The sequence below is a fragment of the Sturnus vulgaris genome, chromosome 4 (assembly GCF_052056855.1).
Source record: "Sturnus vulgaris isolate bStuVul1 chromosome 4, bStuVul1.hap1, whole genome shotgun sequence".
NCBI classification, from domain to species: Eukaryota; Metazoa; Chordata; class Aves; order Passeriformes; family Sturnidae; genus Sturnus; species Sturnus vulgaris.
Window position 1 is genome coordinate 40,676,881 of NC_142246.1, and position 27,495 is coordinate 40,704,375.

The 27,495-nt window shown below is 40.5% G+C and overlaps 1 long non-coding RNA gene across 4 annotated transcripts in view; it reads left to right on the forward strand.

Annotated features, from left to right (window-relative positions):
- LOC148223963 (uncharacterized) overlaps positions 1–4,543 on the forward strand; it is a 29,199-nt gene extending 24,656 nt beyond the window's left edge. For 3 of the 4 annotated variants that reach the window (XR_015803178.1, XR_015803176.1, XR_015803179.1), the window contains 2 exons: positions 3,351–3,498; positions 4,220–4,543. This is a non-coding gene — a long non-coding RNA (uncharacterized LOC148223963). The remainder of the gene's footprint in view (positions 1–3,350; positions 3,499–4,219) is intronic. The other variant, XR_015803177.1, reaches the window with a different exon arrangement.
- Positions 4,544–27,495: the final 22,952 nt, after the last annotated feature.

The window sequence follows — 27,495 nt, forward strand, 5'->3', positions numbered from 1 at the left end:
CCGCCCAGCAGCCCCTTATGGCCAGCAGGGCTGTCACGCCGGAGGCCTCGGCGGGTGGCGGGGCAGGCTGCGCTCAGGCGCCGTTCCTGGGGGCACATCGCCACCTAGCAGCGCCCCGCGCAGCCTGCAGCGCCCCGCAAAGCCGCCGGAACGGGGTTAAACCAGCCCTGCAAGCACACCCACCCTGCCCTGCTGCGGGCAGCAGGTGCAGGCAGAGGCGGGAGGAAGGGCAGGGTGGCAGCGGGCCCGCTGCCTGCCCCGCCGGCAAAGCCCCGTGCCCGGCCTGGGCCTGCGGCAGTCCCCGCAGCGGGCAGGTCCTGGCGGGCCGTGGCACCTCCCCTGTCCCTCGGGGGGGACTTGGCAGTACCCAGCTCCTCGCTGCCCCTCCGGCCTCCTCGGGCACTGATGAATTTGTTCCTACGCGTCAGTGCCCTGGACCTATCTCACTTGGCTGAGATGGTGGCATCAGCCTCCCTTTTCCACCCAGTGAACAAGCCCCGCTGTAAGATAATTTGTGGACAGCCGATCTCCTGGAAAAAATCACAGTAATTCAGAGTTGCTTGAATTCTTTTCTTGGTTTCTTCATTGTGCGGCTCGGAGTGTTATACCTTGCACCGGTCTCTCCCAGCACCAGCCGGCCACTCCGCACAGCAAGACGGTGTCAGGATGTGGAGCAGCACCCATCTCGCTCCCATCTGCAGGGAAGGAGTTTTGGTGTTTGCATCCCGAGTGTCTCCAATAGATAGACACAGCTGGGGTGATGTAAAACCACACACTTGTTCAGAAAGAGGGCTGAAGGAACTCAGCAGGTAGAGAAGAGAATAATTTCAAAGATTATGTCCAGATGAAATAATTATTGAACTCTTTTAACCATCCTTTGTGGTCATCTTTCCACACATGAGCAGACAAACGAGACATTCAAGGATATTTTTAAAATGTCTTTGAGGTGGGATTAGGAGTATTTTCTTCATGCATTTCCTAGGCAAAAATTGTGGAGCTGTGCTATCCAAATTACTCATCTTTATCTTGCAAGTTTTAAGGTTTTTTCCCATATTTCACACTACCGTTTTTTAATAAGTGAGGACTTTTGGGGATATCAGTACCAAGTTTGGTGCTGCCCAAGGTAACAACTTATTGTTAAAAAGTGCTACAGGTTTTCAGCACAAAACATCTATTTTCATCAGTAATAGTTTGCTTTACCATTATAACAAAATATTAGATAAAAGAACAGGACATACTGTGTGGAACCAACTGTATTTCCTCATAAACCAGACTAAAATTATTTGAAGTTTTTCAGTGAGGACACCAGCTCAGTCATTTACCCCTACAATGCTTGACAGGAAGAAAAAAAAAATAAAAATAAAAATAAAAAATACATGCAGTTATTTTAATCAATAACATCCTTTATCAGCAAGTCACCTACAGATTCTAGAATAAAGAAAAGAGAATGCATTCACTAGAAGGCTAACATGTCTCACAGTCGACAGCTGAGACTGAAGCAAACAGATTCTTTTGAGAACCTGAGCAAACCTGAAGTCAAAGGCACCCCTCACTGATTTAGTGTGCAGTACTATACAATGATATTAGCTATTGTTTGCTCTATAAACCACCTTCAACAGCACGTAAGGAAGTTCTCTGTTACAGAACCCTTACACAACTGAACATTTCATTGAGCGACACAGTGGTGCTTGGAATTACAAAGCTGCAATGCACATATTTATTTCAGTGTCTCCTCCAAAATGCATTGTAAAAAGAACTTCTCTTTGAAATTGCATAGTGGCTCCATTGATCTTCAATACATTTCTAGAAAGTGTGACGCTAGCTAAGAATAACATACCTTCAAATTACAGCTGTGCCTCTGCCCCAAAACTGTACATACAGAAAGTAATCTCTTTCAACTGTAGAGAAAGTTACTGCATACCAGACACAGATCTATTGCAGGCAGCATTTGGGAGTCTCTCTCTATCATGCTCTCTCCCTTTTCAGTACCACTGCACATTCCTTTAAAAATATGCCCCAGAAAGGTAAAGTCAAATATATGAATAAGGTTGAGATAATTACATGTCTATGTACAGAAGAACATACAAATGGATGGATATATGCAGCTATTCCAAGATAGCATTAGAAGAACAATAAATGATTGTGAGGTTAAATACATTTGGAAATCTACAAGGTAGCAATGCTGATAGACACCAACATCACTGGTCCAAAACTACATCATAGCTATAGCATTGTTTGAGGTTGTAGAACATCATCTTTCATTCCTTCATTCCAATCCTTACACACGAGTTCTTGAATTATCCAAGAGAGATGAGTGCTTTTTGCATATCACTTCTAAAAATGTACAGCAAAGGTACAGCAGGCTTGGTTGTCACAGCAGGGACAGATGCCTGAGACCTTGGCTGCAGCATTCTGTGGTTCAGTAATGGAACTGGCTCTAATCTGTCTCTGTCAATACTGCCCAGACAAAGGTGGTGCCCTTTCAGGCAAAATGCCCAAGTGTGACCCACTTTGCTCCCTGCTATCTCAAGTTCAATAAGCATTGCTTATTTCTACAAAACATGCAGCTATTTTGGATGCCAAAGTCATAGGACGTAGAACGTTATTTCTTGTGGCAGCCCTGGCCTTTCTTTCCCAGTAATTATATGTGGGACGTGTCTGCACTGCACAAAAGCTAGCAGTGCATGCATCCCTGAACCAGCCCCAGTACCAAAAGCAATGCAATAATATCCTCACAGCATCTGCCAGACTAAGTAATGCAGGTAATGTGGGAACAATGCTTCCAGAAATCAAACAAGTGTCTTTGCAGTGTCAGGTAGACAGCAATTTACTTAGAGTAGGTGTAAGTCATTCCACATCCAGTCTGGCTGTGGAGAAGATAAGGTGCAGACAGCCTCTGCAGTAACTTCTCCTTTCTCAGATAAACAGAAGACTCATAACCTTCTTTTCTTAACCTCTTTCTGTAAGGGTCAGTAAATGCATAGCATGTTTCTAGGGTATGACAACTTTCATAATTGTAGGAAGTTGCTTCTCTACAACTGTCCTGATAATTGCACAGTGCAGATTCATTCCCATCATTATTTTCATGCAATAGGGAGAACTCCCTGCACACTAAATCAAGACAAGCTTTGTTAGGTAGGGGTGTTTGGGGATTATTTCCTTATCTGGGCCTTCAAATGCCTCCATGTCCCAACAGATATCTTTCTAAGTAGCAACCAAATTATTAGCACATAACTTATGCTTCATTACCATTACTCTGCAATTTAGCAAGATTAAATGTGGATCAGAGTGATTTTTTCGTTTTTTCTAACTAGCATGACCTTAATTATTCTGGTATCTTTTCCCAATAGCCCGTGTCATGGTTTAAAGCCCAGCTGGAGATGAAACACCACACAGCCACTCACTCAACTATGGTGAATAAAACAGAGAGTACAACGGAACTAATAAAAGGGCCTGATATCTTAGGCCTAATGGAGCAAAAACCGTGGGAGAGACAAGGTAAGTGCTCCCTGGGCAAGAAGTGACCAAGAAACATGTTGTGAAACTTTTTGATAAGATAATGTTACCAGGTGATGTGACGTCATGAAGAATGTGTAACCAATGGGAAACTGTTACCAAAAATAGAACCCTATATAAATGCCATATAAGTAAAACCCTATATAAACACCCTGTATACTCAATAAAATTGGCTTCTGATCACAGCTTGGGATGTCCCCATCTCTCCATTGCTGATACTCAGCCCCTTTTCTCTTCCCCCCACATCCCTGTGGAATCAGGAGGAGAACAGAAGGAAAACTTGTATGTTGAGATAAGAACAGATTAATAATTTAAAATAAAGAAAAATACAGTAGTAATGCTCAGTAATAATAACAATGATAATTAAAAGGGGGGAAAAGCCACCAACTGATGCACAATGCAATTGTTCAGCACCTGCTGACTGATGTCAAACCTCCCTTCCTGAACCCAAACCCTGATCCCCCCCTTTCAGGTAACTCCCTCCTGTTTATATACCAGGCATGGCATTCTATGATGTGGAATATTCCTTTGGTCAGTTTGAGTTCCAGATATGCTCCCTCCCAGTTGTTTTTTTGGGGTTTTTTTTGCATTCAGAGCATGAGACAGGGAAAAATGTCCTTGATTTAGAATAAACTTGATTTTGCAATAAACCAAACCACCAATGTGTTATCAACACCATTCTCATTTCAAATCCAAAACACAGCACTGTAACAGCTACTGAGAAGAAATTAATTCTACGCTAGCTGGAACCAGAACACCCTGTTCAGGATACCCCAGGACATACTGGAGATGATGGGTTCCAGCAACTTCATTTCTAAGCCTTCATTTTTCCACCAATTTACTGCATTCATTTTCAGCCAATTCTGTCCTATTGTCAAAGATTGCAGCATCTGGAAAATAGGTAATATATGGCAAAAAACATTTACTAAGCATGATGAATTTATTTAGTTGTAAGAGTATCTGGTGAGTTTATAGCAAGGAAATAAACATATTATCACAAGAAGGAAGTTATTTGTGGTCTTTTTTTCTCTTCAGTGCAAAAAAAAAGTTCTCTGTATACCTTATTGCTGGTAACATTTTTTTTTCCTTTAGCAGCAAACATGAGGCATATTATTCAATTTAACCTGTATTTTTGGTTTGTGTGAAAGTCTTAAGAATTTTTGCAATGTCATAATTACCTAGACTCTAATATAATTCTGTTTTCTCAGTTAGATTTTCCAATGCCAAGTTTTCTTGCCAGATTTGTAGGTACCTAATGTGGCTCTGAACTTTCCAGTGGCCTCTTGTTAACTCCTTGCAACCACCTATTTTATCTAGGGCTCATGTTCCCCTCAAAAGTCATGTCCTGTAACAGGAAAAAAAAAATTGTGTGCAATTATTTACAGCTCATCCTTCTGGTCCCCCGTATTTTAGTGAATCGCATCAACATCAGAAGTGCTTGTTGCCACATTCTCCTATTGGGGTCGAGGGTGGTCCCCAACAATCCTTTTCAGGGTTCACAGATATTAGGGCTAAAGTGGCAAAATAAAGGAAGAGTGGTACGATGACTACAACTTAGTAACACAGAACTCTTTAAAAATAATGAAAGTAAACGTGGGACAAGGCCCAAAAAGCCAAATACAGCAACCAAAGGAACAAGGTCTCTTTAGGAACCAGTAGTCAAAGACCAAGATGAAGGGAGGTCCAGGGTATAAATATGGGGTAGGAGAGGAGGTGGAGTTGAGGTTAGGGTCCAATGGGTATAGGGGAAAGTGGAGCAGGGGTAGAGTAAGGGAAGGTGGGGTCCAATGGGGTAGGTTGGGTGGGACATTACATCAACTGAGGGCCAACGGGGATACAAGGAAGGGAAAACATTCTAAGAATTGGGAGTTGTGAAAATTAGCTGGGAAATGAGGGTTAGGAATACGTATGAGGTATTAACATAGGCAATCATATAACTTTTTTTTTCTGGGGTCACCACAACTTAAACAAATGCCTCCCAAGGTTTAGCACTGGGATACAACATGTCTTTGGTGATGGTTGCCTGACCTGGAATACTGGTCAGGCTGATTACCACATTTTCTCATCTTTGAAGTTTGCTTGTTTATTCCTTTCAGTGTCACTTCAGTGCTCAGTCAGTAAAGATCAGCTTTTTTTGGTGAGACTAGAGAAAAAAACCTTTCTGTGTAGGGAAGGGAACTATTGGAAATAAAAAGAAAAAAAAATCTATATGAAAATACAAAATTAATTAGTAAGTATCTGAAATAAATAATTTTAATTCAGCATTGTCATCACAGAAAATAGTTCGTGTTACCTAAATGAAAAAATTTAGCTGATCTATAGACTTTCTGGAGTCAAGAGAAAGAAGGTCTTTCCTTGTGTACTTCAGAAGACACCATAAATCACCCACCAAATTATCCTTTTTTCTGCTCAGTGAAGGCAGAGACCAATGATGGTAGCTGGTCAATTTAGCTCTGAACAAATGGTTGTGGTGAAATGCCTTTCCCTTCAACTCTAAGGATACTGAAGAGGAGGGGAGTTATGGAACTTAATGGTGGAACAAGAATCACAGATGAAGGAGGCTTGAGGTGTTGCTGCTGGATACTTAAAAGAATTCTTTATGGACGTGTGTGAAGTGCAGACTGCTCTACACTCGTCTCACTGGTGACATACACAGGGAACAGTCCCTACCATTACTGTATTTTCATATTTGGTGGGAGAATCCAAATGCACATGACTGCTCTCCCCTGATTTGGCAAGCCCTGAAAGTTTGAGAATGACTCTGTGTGCATTCCATGTAGGTCCAGAGGCCACAGAGTAGCAGCAACATTTGGGTACAGTGAAGAATCATTCACTTGCCTACCCACATACCAACGAACTACTACAACTCCATCACCTCTGAGGTCTGAGGGCTGCATTTCATAGCAAGTATGTATAACCCCTTGACACGGTTCACCGTTTCCCACTCAGACTAGGACAGCCCCACTAGCTCTGGGACGAACCTGTGCCAAGAGTGGCCTCTTCCCAAGATCCAGGAAACTGAAGATAGAGGTAGAGCTCCAAGCTCTTGCTGTGGCGGCACCAGTCTGAAGGAGAGTCCTTTTGTAGATCCAAGGGTAGGGTTTATTGGAAAGGGATAGAAAACTAACTAGGGTCGGGCAGGAGGAACCACAAAAAGCAGGGAGAACGCTTGTACAACAACTTAAATAGGGGTCCTCCCACATGGGAGGGTAAAACTTGCCAACAAATCAGAGTAGCCCGGGGGTGTAACACAAGGCAGGGCTACAACTGCACTTAACCAATAAGGGAAGAACATAGGCGGAGACCACACAACATAGCCAATGGTATGCACAGGAGGGGATGAAGGACAGTGAACATTCTGGAAGAAAGGGAGGGACCAAGGGGGATTGACATCTGTGTGGGATGGGATTAGGGTGACAGGCAGGGAAGAATCTGGAACTATAGGAGGGCTTTGGGGATAACAGACAAGGGTGGAGGCGGGAAGGGGAGAGACTAAAACATGTTGAACCAGGGGGTACAACCTAGGAATGAACCATTGTGAAACTGGGTATAACCTGAATTAACACAAAATAAAACAACACACCATGACAACCTCTGATCTCATTTCACTATTATAACAGAATACAACAGCAGCCACTCAGCAAGAGCAACCACTTTTGTAAGCTTTAATTCTTGTTCTTCTAGAATTGCAGCATGTTGATCCTCCATTTTAGGCATCTGTGGAAGTATGATACACTGCACTGAAACAGTGCAGAAAACTACCACGCTGTAGAGACAAGTGTCTGTAACCTTATTTTATGTCATTAAGGGCTATTAACCAAGAAGAAACAAAAAAGAATAGTCATCATCCTTTCACTAATTGTCTCATGAGCAGAAAATTTACAATGCAAGACGACAAAGGCTCCTAAAATATTAGCTATTTTTGATACAAGATTAAACATTAATAACAGAACATCTCTTAGATGTTCAATTTTCATATGACGACTAAACTCATAGTAGAAATATGCCTTCAGTCCTAACTACAATATCCTATTACACTAATGACATCATTGCTAGTAACACAGAAGATACTACTAATACATTGTTATTGTGTCACAGATCATCATTCATGTGCAAATCAATTTGCTTGAATCCAGTAAAAAAACATTTAGGATTGAAACATCACTAATTTAATGACGAACATGTACACAAGATCTTTCCCCAAAAAATCAATGTCTAATTTGTTTGTGGAAGGAGCAGAGGGTGATTAACTGCAGACATATTCTGGAAAATAAATTGCTCTAGCTCAGGATAAAGACATCTTTCTTTTTCTTGTAGGCTCTATCTGAATTCTTTTTTAAATTTATTTTATTTGACATGAGTTCTTGAGGGAAAAGTTCTGTCCACCTGTATACACTACTTTGAATCCATGGCAATGCTTTTATTCGGGACAGAGAGGCTTAGGTGGATTAGAAAAGAGTATTTGAAAGGGGTCCCCTCTCCCACTCACTATACCTCCCTGCTTCTTCACTCTAACTTAAAGTTTCAAGCTACTTACCCCAAACTAGTTTCAGGTAAGTTCACATCTTGCCAAGCACTGTTTTAATTCTCTATCAGCCAGGACAACCTTTTTTGAAGTCACAACTTACCAATGGAACATGACAGCATGTGGCAGCATAACACTGTAGACTACCAGGAGGCACTGTGGAAAAATAGGAGGAAATTTATAATGAAAACTACTTGGTCCTGTGGACCTGCTATCCACACCAGACATGGTTAGGGTTTGTCTGTTTATTCATTTTGGACTTTCCCTCAAGAGCAGAACATGCATTAAATTGTTCCTGGAGGACTTCTGCCAGTGTTTCACCCAAGAGGAATCAATTTCATTCACTTTGAGTCTGCTCCAGGATGCACAGCAAAGTGCAGTAGGTAGGAATAGTCAGGAGATTGATCTAAAAAGAACATGCCAAACATTGGTGCACTGACATCAGCTCAGCCCTTGAACACCAACCTTCCTCCTACTCAGATGCATTCCTGCTTCTGACCAGTAACTTTTGTTTAAATCCAAACCTTAATATTAGATTCCTTTTCAGCCAGGTGTCATGGTTCAGCTCGGTGACTCAGGACCAGGAGTGGCACATAAAATGATCAGGACAGGTGCAATCGAGTAATGCAGAAAAGAACTTTAATGATTGTGGCAGTACCAACAAAAGTGCATAAACCAAACGCTATATAGAGCGACCTTGAAAGACGCCGATAATGGGGTGAACAGAACCTTATATAATCTTATCTGAGGGGTAGAGAACCAATTAACAACGAGAATCAAAAACATTATCATATGTGGGATAGGCTGCTAACCAATCAAAACTTGTAACTAAGAACATTACCTTATATGGAACGACCTTATTAACATAACTGTACCCATAATTCCCTGCTTCTTGCCCTAGATTTACCCAGTGTCTCCCTTCTTAGCATCCTGCTTCCCAAGGCCTTAAGTTGATGCTTTTGTCATTGATGAAGGCTGGCCTACCATCCATCCCAATGAGTTGAATTCCCACAGCCAGTGTCTGTCTTTTTGTGTGTATCTTTTTATAACCATTCAAGCTACAAAGGAATCCATTCTGAGTTTGGTCTTCTGGATGCTGCCACACAATAAATACTAGGTAACAAACATGTAGCTGTTTTACAACAGAGACCCTTTTTCAAAAGGGAATTTTAAGTTAAATCATTTGCACTCAATGCTGATTAATGACGGTGTAATGATACTGACGCATTTTTCTTTCTAAGTTTGTTTTCAACAGAACATTATGTTTTCTTAACTCAGGGTAATATATCCCTATATTGATAGTCTACATACACAGTCAACTCAGTCTCTGCCTGCAGAAACACAGGATCCTTGCAGTCATTCCTTCCAACACAGCAAGCCCTGGGCTGTTCAAATCAGTTATACAGCTCAGTTACCAGAATTTTCTACGTCACTTTGTACACATTTAAGCGGTAAAGTTTGTGGAAACAATGGAACTTGTGGCAATATCATAGCAAAAAAGCTCAGCTACTTTAGCATTCAGTATTTTGGTATTCCAAAGTCAAAACTTGATTTAGAATATCAGACATAACAAAGAATCAATCAGCAAATGTTTCTTGGCTGGTCTGAAGGCTTTAAGAAAAGACTAGAAAAAGAAAGAAACAGGTTCATGTCATAGAATATCTGGTACTTGCAGTAGCTATTTTGTGTGGAAAGAATTTTAGGACTCAGTTTAATTACCCCTATCTCATGTCCAAGGATAGTCTACACATGCTCACTGCAATGCCAGACTACTTTCATGGATCCATGGCCTTTCAGAGACCAGATGGGATTCCCTATGGCACCTCCAATAAACACTGATGCAGGCATAACTGAACTTAGCTCCGAGTGAGAACCCTTCCAGACAGAGATCCTGAATGTAGGTATATAAAAGTCACCTAATCTTACATCAAAGAAAACAGGGACTTGATTCAAGAGTCTGAATGGAGAGCAGACACAGACAGATAAAGAATAATGTTAACACTTTTTCACCGATTCTCCCTGGTTCACTATTCAGAGTTTAGCTATGTCAGTATTTTGCACTAAAACTGCACAGCACATGGAAAGCACCTCTGTGTAGGATGCAAGCCTGTGAGCCTGCAATATTATATTGCCCAATTAGATAATGTAGATGACAAATAGTTCAAAATAATATGAGGTTTTGGTTTGGTTTGCTTGTTGTTTTTTTTTTTATTAAGTGCAAAAATAATTAGGGAAAGTACTAACCAGTGTACCATATGCTCCATGATACGTGGAGCAGTTGAGAGCTGTAAGCCTTTTAATATGTAACTTACCTAACAGACTGTACATTTGAAGGTTTACAGAAAGAGGAGATGTTTAGATTGCAGAAGAGGTAATCTACAAAACAGTGCACTGGTTAAATGCATATCCTTAAACTCTCCTTGGATTGCGGAGTCCTCTGCATGTGAATTTCCCACGTGCCCCCGGCCCTTGGGGCACAGCTGCTCTGCAGTTCCCGCACGTCACCGCTGCGAGGCGCCCGCTCACCGCGGCACGCAGCGCAACGCGGCTGGGAACGGCAGGGGCGGCCCCAGGGAGGAAAATTCCAAGTCTTGGAGAAACCGAAACAAAAATAAGCTGGCTCTCTGAATCAGCATCACATTCGCACAACGCGTGCTTTAAATTTGAAATCATCCTCTCCCCCTCTCCCTGACTTTGCAAAAATCAAAGCCAATAGAAAACAATGGGCCGACTGTTTCCAAATAAATTTAATTTCAGACTTGAATTCTAGTTCTATGTTTATTCTACAAACACTACTAAGCTTCATTTTCCAAGAAGAATAGATAACACATATATTAACTGGTCTTAAAAGTTACCTTGTATGTTGTGGTTGATCTGTGTTGCAGTAAAAAAAAAAATCTAAAAATATTCATTCTGCCTAGAATATATACATGTATATAAAGAGAGGAATCCCAAGCATCTTAGGGCTGAATGGAATTGCCTGCAGCATTAGAAGAGATGTGTTAATTAAGATCAAACTCAGAACTCATACGCCCATAGGTACATACACAGAAACAAAAAAAGCAATTGTTACTTTACCTTCTGAAAACTCAAAGGCCCTAGAGGAGGACAATAAATGTCTCAAAATTCCCAGTTCAAAAGTGTTAAATGCTTCTTCATCTTTTCTAGTTCAAAAAGCTGCTATGTTAAGTCTAGTCATCATCTACCTCTCTCTAGCATGATTGCAACAACATCCTTCAGCAGAATCTTTTTAGGTCCAAGAAAAGAAATCACAGATCCTGGCCTGGGACTTGCAGGTGCATAGATGGCTGTTGTTGCTGGAGTTATCTGGAGGGAGTTAGATGGGCACCAAGAACTATTTCAATGGTATTCAGTCTGCTGACACAGGTGTCAATAATACCTTCTACAACACACACAAAGAAGTATGACCTCAGAAGAAGCATACTGCTTTTAAAATTATCCCAAGAAATATTCCCTTTCAGCCAGGCACCACAAGGACCCTGGCAACTCAGATACCAGGTACTAGCACAACATTATTTGTTAACTCTGCCCCAGAGCAGACTTTCAAAGTTATGGTCAAAATCAAGTGTCACAGCTGCAGACCCCAGGTGGGCCCTCTCTGTAAACTATTCTGTAAGATTAATAGCGCTGACATATTAGGTTAATGTGCCCAGTTTAGCACAAAATGTAATTTCGCCTGAGTTGACTTCTTGCAGTATCAAGAAGTTTACAAAGTCTGTCAGAGAATGGCGAATGAGTTTGAATGGCAGTGTCCCCTTTCATATTTGAGGGTTTTCATTAAAGATAGTCTCCATGTTTTTCACTGACACCCATTTCCTTAGAATATATATCCTTGCATTTCCTCATAACACTGTACTGACAAAGTCTTGGGGTTTTGGTGTGATTTAAATGTTATGATTGACTGCATTCCTCTACCTCTTTGGATACCAGAGTTCAGGTCTTCTGAGAAAGTAAACTGAAGTTAACCAATTTGAAACCAGCTACCTGAAACTGAGAACTGAATTTTTTGTTTGGTTGTTGTTTGTTTGGGGTTTTCATTGGGTTGTTTTGGTTTGTTTGGTTTGGTTTGTTGGTTTGGGGGTTTTTGTTTGTTTGTTTGTTTTCTGGTGGTGCTGGGTTTGGGGGTTTTTTTGGGAGTGGGTTAAGGGAGCTTATTAAATTTAGCATTATTTTCATTACACAATCTGTGTTTGGATTGTATCTTATTTTAATGAGTTGAGAGTCACTTTTATGAACCATTTGCTCATCCCTTTCGGAATCTTATGTAAGTGTAATCAGGAGTTCCTCTCTGCTGAAAGCAAGATGAGCCTTTTTCCTTTGCATTGACAACATAACTTCAGTTTATGCCTAGAAAAAACACCATAGATGGAATCAAAAATTCACTGAGGCTCCCTTGCTAAATACATACAGAGAATGCAAATATGTTGTCATATGTACATGTAGGCAGCTTCAGTAAAATACAAGAAAGAGCACAGATGAAATGCAGGGAAAGTCGCTAGACTAATATTAGTATATATCACCCATATTTACATCTAATGTCTAAATGGAGAAAGTAAACATCATGTTTAATCTAGCACCAGTTTATCCTCTCCCTTCTCTCATTCTGCTTTGAAGATCCACTTGCAGTGTCACATCATTTCCAGAAAAAGCTATTGTAACAAACAGCCTGGCTGCAGTGCAAGTATGGCATCATCTAACCCAGCATTTTACAAGACTGGGAAGCAAGCAGACTCTGCAGCACAGCCAGAGCCCTGCATTCCTCTGCACACCTGGCTGCACTGCCTGCCTGGGCCTGGAGACAGGGCAGAAAGCTGCACAAGGGGGCAGGACCAGTCAAGTGCTGTGCTGTGTATTTCCATAGCTGAGTGAGTCAGCCACTCACCATGCAAAGATAACAGAACTGGGAGAGATAAGGAATTACAGGATGAGTGAAAGCTGGAGTTGTCAAAATTGGATAATTTTGCTCTGCACCACACCCTCACTGGCCCCATATTGCTTTTTCTTCTGCTGTGTTACCCCTCGCTCTGGGAAACTGATCCAGCTACACTTTTTTCCCCCCTGAAGTTGCTTCTAGTCATAGCAGTTTCTGTATCTGGCATATCAAATGTCTGTGCTAACACAAAGTGAGAACAGCTTGCCCAAGATGGGGCTTGGATTGGTTTAACTAACACTGGGAAGCTGCACATTGAGGGGTAGGAAGGGACATACAGAAAGGAAAAGCAGAAAAAGCTAATTTTGCTAATAAAAAGAAATTCAAACTAAAATATTTTTCATTAAAATGTCTAATAATTCTGCAGAAAGGATGCACTGCTTTATGTCCTATTTTGGATTTGTAAAACTTGTTATCTAAGAAGTAATTTCTTCTTAAAATTGACCAACTTCTATTAATTTATACCCTCATATATTAGGATTGAGAACTTATTATTAGACTATCCAACATTAGGATGGTGACTGTAAAAAGCATATTGTTTAAAGGCAGAAGGTTTTTTGTCAGGCTCGTGAGTGAATCTGCTAATAAATATTACTTTGAAATATAACTACAGCATTTTTAAAAGCTACATGTGACAGTTTTGCAGATGCAAACATTCTCAGCTTCCATGTATACATGGCAAGCTGTGCACCCAGAGACATACAATGTACTGAAGGCACTTGAAATTTGGCTGATAGGGAAGAAAAATAAAATTCTTGAATAAATCCTAGAAATAACAATGAGGAGGGGGGAAAAAAAGAACCTAAAAAACTCACCTCATTTTTTCAAAACATCTTTTATTTTTTTATCTTCCCACTAAAATAGACAATTTTTTTTCTATACCTAAAATAGGCTATAGTCAACTGATACAAGTACATGGAGTTTCCTATTATACAATGAATCTGTTGAGATAATAAGTACCAGCTGGATCTATCCCCAACAGCAATAACAGTATGTGGAGCATGATTATAATGTAACAGATTGTGAAACAGAAGAGACGGTTTCACTTATTAAAAGGCCCTTATGTTAATACAGTAAAAGAAGAGAGCTCTACTAGTACAAAATGCTTCTAGCAAGGCCTTTATGGTAATACAGTAAATTATTTCAAAGGTGAGTTCTCCAAAAATATTGCCCATGAAGATTTTTAGGAGCTTTATTACACATGCACTTATATGCAAATGTGGGCCCACTGCTGAATGAAACAGTCCGTGGTGAAAGAGGACATTGGAAAAGGCTGATGTACCAAATGCTGCCTTCACCTCAGCCTATTCTAGCAAGTCTGGCATTCAGGACCCCTGTTTGCTGGAGATCACAGGGAAAATCTGTAGCAAGGGATCTTTATCCTTGGTAGGAGATGATGAAGTCAAGAAATACCTGGGCAACTGGATTTACACAGGTCTATGGGCCCTGATGTCCTACGAGTCCATGACAACCTACAAGTTCTGAGACAGCAGGTAGATGTCATCACAAGGCCACTTTTGATAATCTGATCATGGCAACTGGGGGAAGTATTCAAAGACTGAAGAATATCCCTCCTAAGAATGAGAACTCCAGGAATTACAGTCCAGTCAGCCTCACCTCAGTCCCTGGCAATGTGATGGAGTATCAATTCCCAGAAACCATTTCCAGGCATATCAAAGACAAGAGTGTTAAAGGGGTTGTCAACATCACATCACTCAGGGGAAGTAATGCTTGACACCAAGGACTTAAACTTCTGCAATAAAATGACCAGTCTGATAGATGGAAGGAGACCACTGGATATTATTTACTTGGAAAACAACAAGGTTTTTGACACTGTCTCACATAAGAACCTCATAGAGAAGCTGAACAAGCAATGAGATGGACTGAAAACTGGCTGAACATCCTGGACCAGGGGATGAAAATTGATGGAAAGCTAGCTGAAGAGCAATAATAAGCAGCGTATCCTTAGGGTCAACATTCCTGTACAACATTTTCAATAATGGTTTGGATGATGGGGCAGAGTGTACCCTCAGCAGGTTTGCTGGTGACACTGAACAGGGAGGAGTGGATGATATGATGGAGGGTTGGGCTGCCATCCAGAGGGACTTGGACAGTCTGGAGAAATGGGCTGCCAGTAACCTCATGAAGTTCAATAAGGGTAAGTGCAAAGTCCTGCATCTGGGGAGGAACAACTCTATGCACCAATGTATGTTGTGGGAAATAGCCTTGAGGAAAAGGACCTAGGGGGTTCCCCGTGGACATCAAGTTGACCATGAACCAGAAATGTGCATTGGCAGTAAAGAAGGATAGTGGATTCCTGGACTACATTAGGAGTGTTGACAGCAGGTGGAGGGAGTTGGTCTTTCCCCTCTTTTCAGCACTTGTGAGGTAATGCCTGGAGTTCTGGCATCCCCAGTGCAAGAGACACATGGGCATATTGGAGAAACTCCAGTAATGGATCACTAAGATAATTAAGGGAATGGGACATATTTCCTATTAGGAAGGGTTGAGAGTGGTTGTTTTTTTCTATGATTCTATGTTTGGCCTAGAGAAGTTTCAAGATGGATCACATATATGTGTACATATATCTGGAGGGAGGGTGTAAAGGTGACAGAGCCAGGCTCTTTTCAGTGATGCCCAGTGAGAGGACCAGAGACAATGGGGACAAACTGGAAGTAAAGAGACTCTCTGAACACAAGGAAATGCTTTTTTGCTGTAAGAGTGACTGAGCACCAGCTGAGGTTGCCCAGAGATGTATAGTCTCCCTCCTTGGAGACATTGAAAAGCCATCTGGACATGGCCCTGAGCAACTGGCTGTAGGTGATCATGCTTGAGCAGGTGAGTTAAGCCAGATGACCTCCAGAAGTCCCTTCCAGCCTCAGCCATTCTGTGATTCTGTGAAAACTTACACATGCTATGCTTTGCAATTGCTTTTAGCAGGCAAGAACATGTACACAGGCAAAGCTAAACATAATGCATGAGGAGTTGGCAAGCAGAGACACAGAAAACCATTCCAAATGTCAAGTAGCTTAAAGGCAGATCTGTGTTCAGCAATGAGTAAAAATGCAAACAGTTTAAATTACTTGACAAGGAAATTTTTTGTTTAAATCTCTCATGAACTGAGTTTTTTTCTTCTTTAGGCTTTCCAAAAGCCATTCTGCTGAGCAGCATTTACCCTTGATTTTGAGATCTTTAGAGCTATTACAGTTTTTTGACAGATTTTGCAGTTGTGTGTTTAGCCGTAGCTCTTGCTACGTTCCAGAGCAAAGATTTTCTGTCTTGCTATTGGCAACTCCTAAGATGTCACTGTTTCTATGTGTTTTCCACTACTAAAATATATTTTCAGATTTAGTTTTCTTTGCCTAAAGGCAATGCCCAAGCAGTCAAGTGGAACATCAGCTTGGGGAATAATTGGCCTGTTTGCCAAGTGTCTGCATACCAGTCCCCATCCAAGATGGGCTGCTGACCGCCAAGAAAATTCAGTCACACTCTTGTTGCTGATAGTTCAAGTTGAAAAGAGCCACCTGCTGTCAGTTTGCATGATTTTGTTTTTCTAAACAAGGTTCACAGCATTTGGTGCATTCTTTTTCCAAAAAAACTCCAGAAGCATTTTTACTTCCTAGTACTGATATAATAAAGCAGCTTAAAACAGGCTTCTTAATAGCATGTTTTGCAGAAGGCAATTGCTCTCCCAAGGATTTAGTAATTTCTGAAGAAAATCTATACATTTTGATTATTTTAATGATATGTTTAAGATCTTAATGTCCATTCCCGAATAAACAAAATTTTCTACGCTATATTGTACTCATATACAACTCACATCTCTTTGAAATGTGACATCACACCTGGGATGTTTAGTCACTATTCTGTTGATGTATAGAAAATTGCACAGAAAGGCTTATTGGGCTTGAAATATCAGAAAATCCATGGAGGAAACAAGAATTTCTTTCTCACTCTGCAGTTGCTGTCTCATTTTTAAGTTGTCTTTTGATACTGGTACAGTAACAGCACCTGCCATAGAGGCCTACTGTAACCAAAAATTTCTAACATTCAAACAATCAGAAGTGGCATATCCATTAATTTATAAATACAATTGAAATAAGTTTACAGAGACAAATATTTCATTCCAGAAAAGACATGTCAGTTCTAGAGATTACTTACTGGCTAGTGACGATGTTTTCCTGTGATAAAAGTACATTTTTGATGCAATAAGGTTTGGTCACATGCACAGAGGTTCCTGTAAGTCCTGAAAAGAAAGATTTCATTCACTCACCTCACATTACAGGCTTTGTCTTTGGAGTAACAACCTCCAAATGTAAACAGGAATACATGTGCTCCCAGAACTTGGGCTTGAAGGCAGACTACTCAAAATGGAATAATAAAGACACTGAATTTGGATTATTTATAATAGTTTAAGTAGGATTAGACAGGACAGAGCATCACATTCTCAAGTCTTCCATTCTCTTTGGAACATGCTAACCATTGCCAGGAACTCAGGGCTGCCTCATGATCAAAGAGGATGAAAAAAGAGAAAAGAGACAAAAAACTCTCATGCAATTTCAGCATATCTGAAATTTACTCTATAGTTAACATAGCTCTTTAATGTACGAGTAGTTATGTGTGAATACCATACCATTTTCCAAAATTCAGCTGCTTTTTTTAGTCTTGTTCCTACCTTAGGAGAAGATTAACTTTTTAATTTTCTTTACAAAACTATTACTTCAAAATTGAAGGATTTTGCAGCAGTATCTTCAGACAAAATACCTTCTCCACAACTAAGTTATCATCTCAGAATTTTTTAGGCAGAGACATGCAGCACTGTAGCTAATGGAGAAATCCAAATAAGTTTTTCAGGCCTTCTCAGAAGGGCAGTCTGCAGAGGAGGTCTCCAGCACACACTGACACTCATCACGCAGCCTTTCCTCATATAAAGAGGAATAACATGTAATGCATATATACAGAATGCTCATAAAGCATTTCCAGGTTAGCTTACCTAGGGAATTACAGCTTGGAAATCCTTTTCAGGTCTGGATTTCTCCTGACTCTCAGGTCCATTCCCAGGCTGAGAAGCTGACTACAGCTTCAGTTAGGGAGGAAGTCTCCCAGGGTGATAATATGGTGAAAAACAGAGTGGAATTAATAACAAAGATTAACACCTGGTGTCTTTCCCGTGGGATACATCCTGAGGTACTGTCCCAAGGATGTTTTTCCCAATTGTCCAACGAACTACTGTCCCGTCCTAGCTGCATGTAACACACTTTAAATACGAGTTGTCTGTACAATAAAGTTGGCCTTTTCCCCCAAAAGAAGTCCGTGTGTGTTACTGTTTTTTCTCTCTCTTTGCAGCGCAGTAACCACACTTACCTCCCCCTGAAACAGCTCAGCCCACATAGACAAGGTGCCAAGCACTTAAGTTGCAAATCTTGCAGAAAAGACAAAACAGACATGGGAAGCATTGCTGCCCATCAGCTGCAGGCACACAGGCACATCCTCAGAGCAGTCCAGTTCTCATTGCTCAAGTTCCAGCAATTACAGTCCTTCAACTGCCTTCCTCTTCATCCTGCCTTTCCCCTCCCTAATTTCTACCCTGACTATATGCAATTATACCATCTGTCTGTAACATACACATGCTCCTGTTGGAGCACATTGCAATACTCAGGCACAAACTGGTATCAGAAATATTAGGAAGACAGCCTTGATTTCCCCATATCCCCATATCCCAAAGCCTTGTTAACCCATCCATATTATTCTCCAGATGGTTTTAGGTGTCTTTAAAATGTAGCAGATATTTTGGATACAGGTAAGAACCTGATATTTTGTCAACATATAGATTATGATAGGTCAGTTTGGGTTCAAAGGGACCTTTTAAAGGTCTTCTAGTCCAACCCCCCTGCAGTGAGCAGGGTCATCTTCAACCAGATCAGGTTGCACAGAGCTCTGTTAAACCTGACCTGAATGTTTTCACAGATGGGTAATCTACCACCTCTCCGGGCAGGTATTAGATGTTCCAGTGTTCCACCACCCTCATTGTAAAACATTTCTTCCTTATATCTAGTCCGAATCTATCCTTTTTTAGTTTAAAATCATTACTCCTTCATTCCAGTCACTACAAGTCCTGTTAAAAAGTTTCAGCACTGAAAAGCCACAATAAGGTCCTCCTGGAGCCTTCCCTTCTCCAGGCTGAACAACCCCAACTCCTTCAGTCTTCCATCATAGCAGAGGTGTTCCATTCTTTTGTGGCCCTCCACTGGACCTGCTCCAATATGTCCATGTATTTCCTGTGATGAGGGCTCCAAAACTGAAGCCAAGTCTAAATTATAGTGGAGTAGATGAACAGAATGATCTGATCTGGCTACAAGGCGGATCAGGCAGGACAAGTCCTTGCTGAAGCCACGGTGGAAGTCCCAAATCACCTCCCTGTCCTCTATGTGCCTTAACGTAGCTTGTAGGAGCATCTGTTCCATGATTTTGAGTAAATCAGCCTTCTCCTTGTCCCTTGTTACCCATTTGCCAGCTTTGCTCATGATGGAGAGGGGAGGACGCTTTCTTTGATCTTCCTTTTCTGGCTGACTACCTATATGTGGCTCATCTCTGTAAAGCTTTAAGTGCTCCAGTGTAGCCAGCAGATCTCAGAGCAACAGGCTGAGAGCTCTCACCAGCACCCTTTCCCTCTAAGCTTGGTGTAATATCCCACATCTTGTCACATTCAGTCCTAGTATTATCCCCCTCCCCATTCAAGTCTAGCTTAAAGTTCTGTCTCTGAGCCCCATTAGCTCATGAGGAAAGACCTCTCTTCCCCCTTTGAGAAATGTGAATCCCATCTGACACCAGGATGTCTGGTGCTGTGTAGGCCACCTCATTATCAAAAAATCCAAAACTGTTTGTAGCACCAGTCCTGGAGCCATGTTTTAATGGTATGGTCCTGTCTGTTTCATCTCATGCAGCTGCCTGAAACTGGAAAGATAGAGGAAAGAACCACCTGTGCTCCAGATGCCATTACCAACCATGCCAAGGCCCTGAAGTCTCTTTTGATTACCCTTGGACTACACATTGCAGCTCCATCAGCACCCATATGGAACAGCAATAATAGGTAGCAGTTCAAGGTTGGGAAGTTTCCTGGTGATGTCCTTAACATGGATCCCAGGGGAATAGGCCTTTGACAATCAAAGGAGACCATAAATGTGCCAAATATACTGTGCTTGCTTCAAGCCATGTTTGCCCCAGCCCCCTACTCATCTGTAAAGGTGTGTGGGCAGCTTATTACTTACCACATCTTAGATGAAAGGGAGACCCAAGACCAGCTCAAAGTAATGATCAGCAGGCAGAATCAGCCTGTCGAGTGAAAAATATAAGTTCTCATTATGAATACAGATCATTTGATTATAAAGAACAAGATTCCAGAACTGTTTTCTTCAGGTATTAATTCTTATGACATAATTTTAAGTAGTAATTTTCTCGTATTATTTTTATGCTTTCTTTTTTAATTGTATTTTGTTCTTTGTATTACTGTGAATTAAATCTATCACTCATTTATGACAAGAAATGAAGCATATAAAATAAAAATATCTAATCTCATCTGACTGATGTTTCTAGCACTAATGGCTAGGGAAAGAATTGCTCTCACCCTGTCTTGCAAAACCAACTGCTTTCAAGACTTTGTGTGTATTCCACATGTTCTGCATGCTTGTTGTTTGGCCAGAATGTGAGTATATCTAAAGATTACTGAGTGAAGGTCAGATTAGCATAATGTCTGTTCCATGGTTTGGACCAATGTTCTTCCCTGTATGTGTTTCTCCTTGGAATGAAATATGCCATTTTGCAACAAAAAGCTGGAAGTGCTAAGTTCACTTTTTTTGTGCTGGGCAAAAGTTGAAGATTGAAGTAAGCATTCAATTTGTTCAAATTCTCCAGACCATTATACCAATATCAGTCTTAGTCAATTTATCACTATTTTTCTTTCTTAAGTATGTATGAAGAGGTCAATAACTTTAACTGAACTCTCATCTTTGAAAAATCCAATTTATTCTAATAAGAATAAATGCTATGTCATCAACATGCAGTATTCTGTAAGTACGTATTTTTAGCAGTTTTGTGAAAGGTATTGATTGGGTACATCTGACCAATTCCATGTTTCTAAAATCGCAGCACATTTCATTTATAAAATGATATTTCAGAAAATAGGTGACCTTCACAGAGCAAGCAGTGTTTTTTAAACTATTTAAGTGTGCATCTATGAGTTGTTTTTTGAGGTTTTTCTGGTTTTTGAGGTGTTTTTTTTGTAACCTTGGCAGCGTAGAGCATGCTTTGAGAAAGAAAAAAACAAGAGTTACCCACTGATATAATTTTATAAATGCATACTGCCTTTTTCACAGGGTCTCCAACCTAAATTAAGCATACAAATTGGATGTAGTAAATTAAGGTAAACAGTGAGAAGGGACTGAAACGAAGGACAGATTGTGCTGGTACAGTGCAGCGAAAGATTATGTGTGAAACAAATATTGGTATAGGCTAAATTGACAAAGACTGCAAGATATATAGCTGAAGACAGAAGAAAAGCAGAGACATAATGTATAAAATATTAACATACAACCCTGAAACTCCAAACAGCAGCAACAGCAATTTACTTGACTATCCTAGGTGAATAATAAAAAGAACACCACTGATAACTAGCTAAGTCAGCTTTATGCCCTTGTCTCCACAAGGACACAAGGCAGGCAGGGATCCAGCTGGAAGTGGGACAGCCCACAAGAGAGCCTTCAGCCCATCATGCCACAGGAGCTTGAACTACTGTCAAGCAGCTCATTTAGATGAAGGGGGGACATGACTGCTTTCAGTAGGTCAGCAATTTGCATTCTTCCCATTTATTTATGTATGCCTTTTACTTACGCACACTTTCAGAGCATCAGAAATATGAAGGAGCTCTTGCTTCAACCACCACGCCTTTCTGGAGTGACCCACACCAAATGGCAACTTTCATAAATGCCCATCAGGTCTGAGGGCAGGATCCTCCCAGCTCAGAGCTCCAGGCACACCAGAATTAACTGAACTGGGACTTCTGCTGTGATGAAATAATGTAGTAAATCATGAAACCATTGGGATGGCTCACTAGAGGAAAATATGATACAGGTCTACATCATAATCAGACAGTGTTAGAACTAAAACATTGGATAATATATATATATATAGTATCAAGGAGCAGGGAATTAAAGGTAATTATCCTAATAAAAAGGAATATAACTTTTGCTTTTAGAAATCTTGTTTAAAAAACACAGCATTTTTTATTTTCTACTGTTTAGAAATAAGCAAGTTTATTCACTTCATAATACAAAGTGTTGAGAATGCCAACTACATACCTAGACAATTATGCACTTCTTTGTCTTTGCCAATTGGACTAAGGAAGGCCTACCATGTATCTGCAGCAGAAACAGTTGCAAATTAGGCTACTCCATATACCAACCACAAATATTACTTCTTTAGGAACATCTTATCAGGACAACCAGTACACAGTATGAAAGACTGTTTTAAAGAAATAATCAGCAGGTTAACATTGCAGTACAGGCTGCCATGAGAAAGTTCTTCAAGTACCTGTGACTTGCATGAAGAATAAAGAATTCTAACAGTACAACCTAGGACAGGATCAACATTTTCTTTCAATCTGTTTGATACTGAGATGGATCCTCAAGAGAAAATGTCTCCTTGTTGTCCAAAGACTCCAACTGCTGCAAATGAAACTATGCCCAAGAAAAGTCCATCTTAAGTATCAAGGGCAGCTTGTGCATGCAGCATTAGTGCACTTCAACACAAGCAAAATAAATTGTTTGTGACACTCAGACTAGCAGGAGATGCAAAGTGGAATAGCATCAGCACATCAGGAGGCAGCAAATACATTCAGCTGCAAAGATTTCTTTAGCAGTATACAGAAGTTGAAAGCGAAATTTCAGTCAAAGCTATTAAAATTATGAGGACACAATCATCAGGACAACACTGAAACCAAGGGCAAACTTAAAGGCATGAAAGGAATAAAGGCTGACACTGCTGATGCTACATAAACATCACTAAATTTCTGATTTCAGTTAAAATGCAAACTCAGAAACCTCAGTGACCCTAAACATGACATGAAAAATTCAAACAATACTTAGGTGAATAAAAAACAAAGCAAAAAAAGTGCTAAGAGCAAATGATGCAGTGTGACATCCCAGCAGCTTAGAGGTCAGCAACAATTTAAAAAGATGCAGAGTGTGCCACCTTATTTCAGGGAGAACTCATTGGCACTCATTGCACTCAAATTAAAAACAAATCCTGCAAAACAAAGGCTGAAATTAGAAACTTAAATCAAAGACTGGTACAAAGACACCAAAATAATGCCTGCATCAGATCCAGGTGATTTAAACAAATGCTTAATCACCTCATACTCTTAGTGATAGACAGTATCACTTGAATGAATAGAGTAACTTGATCTCTACGAGTGGACTGACACTTTGAAATTAATATTTGTGCACAGTGACTCCACCAGATAGTCAAAGTGGCCTTTAAGGGAGCCTTGCCCACAATTGACAACATTTTTATGTTGCAATTTAGTTTTACAGTGCAAAGACAACATGAAGAAAGGTATAATCATAATCTTCAAATGCCTGCCAGAAATATCTGGAAAAGTCTAATTAAAATCAGCAATAGTACCTACAGGATACTTACTGACCTCTCCAAGCCTTAGTCCAATCTCTTACTGGAAAAGTGTGATATTAACTGCCTAAAGACAGTACTCGAGCTACTCAGGAACCATCAGAATTTGCAAACTGCTTCATTCTAGCTGAAATGGCAATGTTACATCCCACTTAACATGCCACATCAACAGAAACAGGATATATCCAACTGACTCCTTAACTGAGATAGCTCTACAGTATAAGCAACCAAGAACTGGACACAATCTTCAGTGAATTACAGAAGACCCATGAGATTTCAAAGACATTAAATATGTGACATGCCAGTTTTCATAAGAAGTATTAAAAGAGCAAAACACAAAGCTACACCAAAAAAGAATGCCTATGCACAGCACTCTGGAAAGCCAACTGCTTGAAGAGCAAGTGCCAGAATGGAAACATCCCAACCAAATGACATTATCATGGAATATTCTGAGCTGGAATGGAACCACTAAGATCATCAAAGTTCAATTCCTGACCCTGCACAGGACAGCCCTCAGAGTCACACCATGTGCAGGAGAGCACTGCCCAAACACTTCTTGAACTCTGGCAGGCTTTGTGCTGTGCCCACGTCCCTAGGGAGCCTGTAATACACAACCAGGAGGTACTTCACTCCTGTACAGGTCTTCAACAGTATTTTGTAAAGAAGCATGTTTTTATAGAGAATGTATACTGATACCTCTAAGTTTTCTGTTCTGTTCTGCTTGGATGTGCTTTTCCATTGTGCTTGGGTGATGAAGACAAAACAGTCCGATTCCACCTAGGAACTCGAGGACAGTATCTTTAAACTTCAAGCCCTAAGCCCTAACAACGTGAAAAGAGGAGGGCGGACACACAAGCAAGCAGGAGGATGAAACTTCCCTATTTGAGACTATTAATTGGACAGTTGACTCCATGCAAATGGACTGAAACCTATAAAGGTGTGAGAACTCGTGACCAACTCCTCCTTTCCTTCCATCTTGGAGCCATCCGGGCAGGGGCCACGACTGTGGCACTTATATTCCTAGGGTGTGGCTTTTGTAGGACTTTCGTGGGCGTCACAATAAATACCCATTTTATTCTCCTTAACACTGTGTGTAGCCTCTGTTCCAGCTCCTCAAGGCATCAATACTGGTGAGACATGAAAAGCAGCAAAAATGTGATTTACAAAAAAATAATAGATTAAATAGACCCTCTCAATTAAACAACACACCCCTCTGTCTTGTAAGATTATTGTTTGCATTTGAGAAGTCTGGCCAGAACTGCAGCTGCTCTCTTAGTTTTCCTCTTCCCCACCTCCCTTCATTGGTCCTGAGCCACATTCCATTTCTATCTGACAAAGACTTCAGCAGATAAAAACCCAAAAACTTCATATTCATCAGATCATAACAAAGTAAGAGTTATGCTATGAATATATTATGGGCACTATACAGAAACAGGAAGAATCCAGCTTTCATGCAGCAATTGAGAAAAGGGCTATATACATGCAGACAAAGAAATGGAGTCTGAATTTGTCCTGTCTGGGTACACTCCTTTCAAGCTTTCTGAGCACTAAAGTGCTGCCTCCTTCCATTGTTTCTCAGGACTACACACAAAACACACTTTGGGAGGAAGGAAATGGGTGGTGCTGTGTTCTACAAAGGAGCAAAGAGAAGCTGTGTGAGAAAGCTACTAATATAAGCAACAGGAAGAGGTTAACAGGGAGGGAGAATTATGCATCTGAAGAACAACAAGGGAGGCATGAGAAAGAGGAAAAGCACGTATATGCTGGGAAGAGGAGAAGCAGCAAAGTGCACCCTTTCATAGTCAACAAAGCACTTAAAACATGATTGAGTTGTTGGATCATACTCAAGAGCAATAAATAAGCCATATGAACATGAATTTTGGTAAAGTCTCTGTTACGAGCTTTTCATAAATACAATGACTGACTTGCCAAATGAACTTCACATGGACCAAGGCATAGCACGTAAAATCTCAGGAAGCTCGGTGATTTTGCCAACATTAACTGAACATAAAACAAAATTCATTTATGTTCAGCCTTAATGACAGAAAGACTTCTGTCAGTTTCAGGGCTGTTAGCCTAAACATTGCACTGTACTACTACCTCCTCTCAAGGAGCTACAGGAGACAGAACCCCAGGTTTCCCTGGAAGTTGCATTTCACAGGTTTTCTTTTTCTCCTCTAAGAAGGCACAGACTTTCTCAAAGCACAGTGCCAGAACCTGAATAGAATTCTTCTGCCAAGTTCTCCCCTAATGTTACTTAGAGAGAAATATTCACTTATTTCAAAGGTTCCCCAAGACACATACACTGTTCAGAATGTGTCATCATCAAGGTTAAGAAATAAAACTAAAACAAATTTTTTGAGTAACCAGGAAAACCTAGACTCTGTCCTCTAACCCAAACCAAAATAAGCAAAGGAAACAAAGATTGACAAATTATTATATCGTAGGATGGACAAGAAATATCAAAATGGACAGAAGTCAATCTGAATTACACTTTTTCATTGACACAAAAAGTCAAAGATTCTTCAACTGAATAAATATCTCAAAACAAAAATGAGTCTGCAGTGCCACTATATGGCCAAGAAAGAACAGAGCTCAGGAATAATCCATCTATAGCTATGTACTATAACTACTAGTTTTGAAAGAGCTCGTATTTGATACAACACAGACTGAATAATAAGACCTAGTGAAGCTGTCACATGAGGATCTACACCAGAGGACTGAAGCATTGCAAACATAAGAAATGTGGTGGGGACAAACAAGTCATCAGTCTGACCTAATAAAATCTTGAGAACACATCTCAAAATAGAAAATTGTTTAGAGATCCTGGAGAAAATACAGAAAGGAATAAAATGCAAGTTTCAAATAAAATCAACTACCTACCTGCACGGGAGGGAATAAACCATGTGCTGTAAGACATGGAAGAATCAGTTTGGAGAGGGATTACTGCTGGAGTTCTTGATTATAAGATTATTACTTTAATAACAAACAATAATCACTGTAGCACAAATGGTTAAGACTACAGTGTTGGAAGAGACTGACAACAGATCAGAACATTTTAAGAGGAGAATGTGATGATGAGATAATCACAGTGACAAAACTAGAATAAAATGCAGATCATGCTTCATTTTAAGCAGCATTTTTAGACATCTACATTAAAAGAAAAAAAACAGAAACAACTAAATAAACACAACAAAAACACCCAAGCAAACTGAACAATATGCAGACCACATATAGAAGTTTCCATTCTACTTGTCCCACTTAAGCTTGACTTATTCTGACAGGACAGATAGGAAGAACATATGGCCACTGTAAGGTAAAGGTACAAGAAAGGAGAAGGGAAGAAAGCTGCTCAGCCCAAAGAACATTTAATGTAAAAATCACATACACATATAAACCAGCATATGGAGGCTCATTATCTATTGACAACCAGAGGAATGGATTGGTCTCCCAAGTAAGAAATGCAGCAACAGCAGTATCTCTCCTAGGACTGTCAAACCAGAACAAATCCAGTTCTGCACTGATGTTGGAAGTAGGGCCTCAATGTGGAAGGCTGCTTTTTACCAGTGCAATTTCCTGTATTTTCCTGGACTCTGACCAAAGCCACCAAAGCAGGAAAGACATCCTGGGCCTCACAGCAGACCTTCTGTTAGAAAGCCACAGATCAGAGCATCTTACTTGTTACACAACTCAATAAAATTAGTTAAAAACTACTCATATTTCTCTGGTTATGAGAAAAGCCTCAAAACATATTGAATACAGCAATTTATCTCTGCCACACCTACTGACTGTGGTGCAAGTGGCAAATTCTTCCTGGAACTGT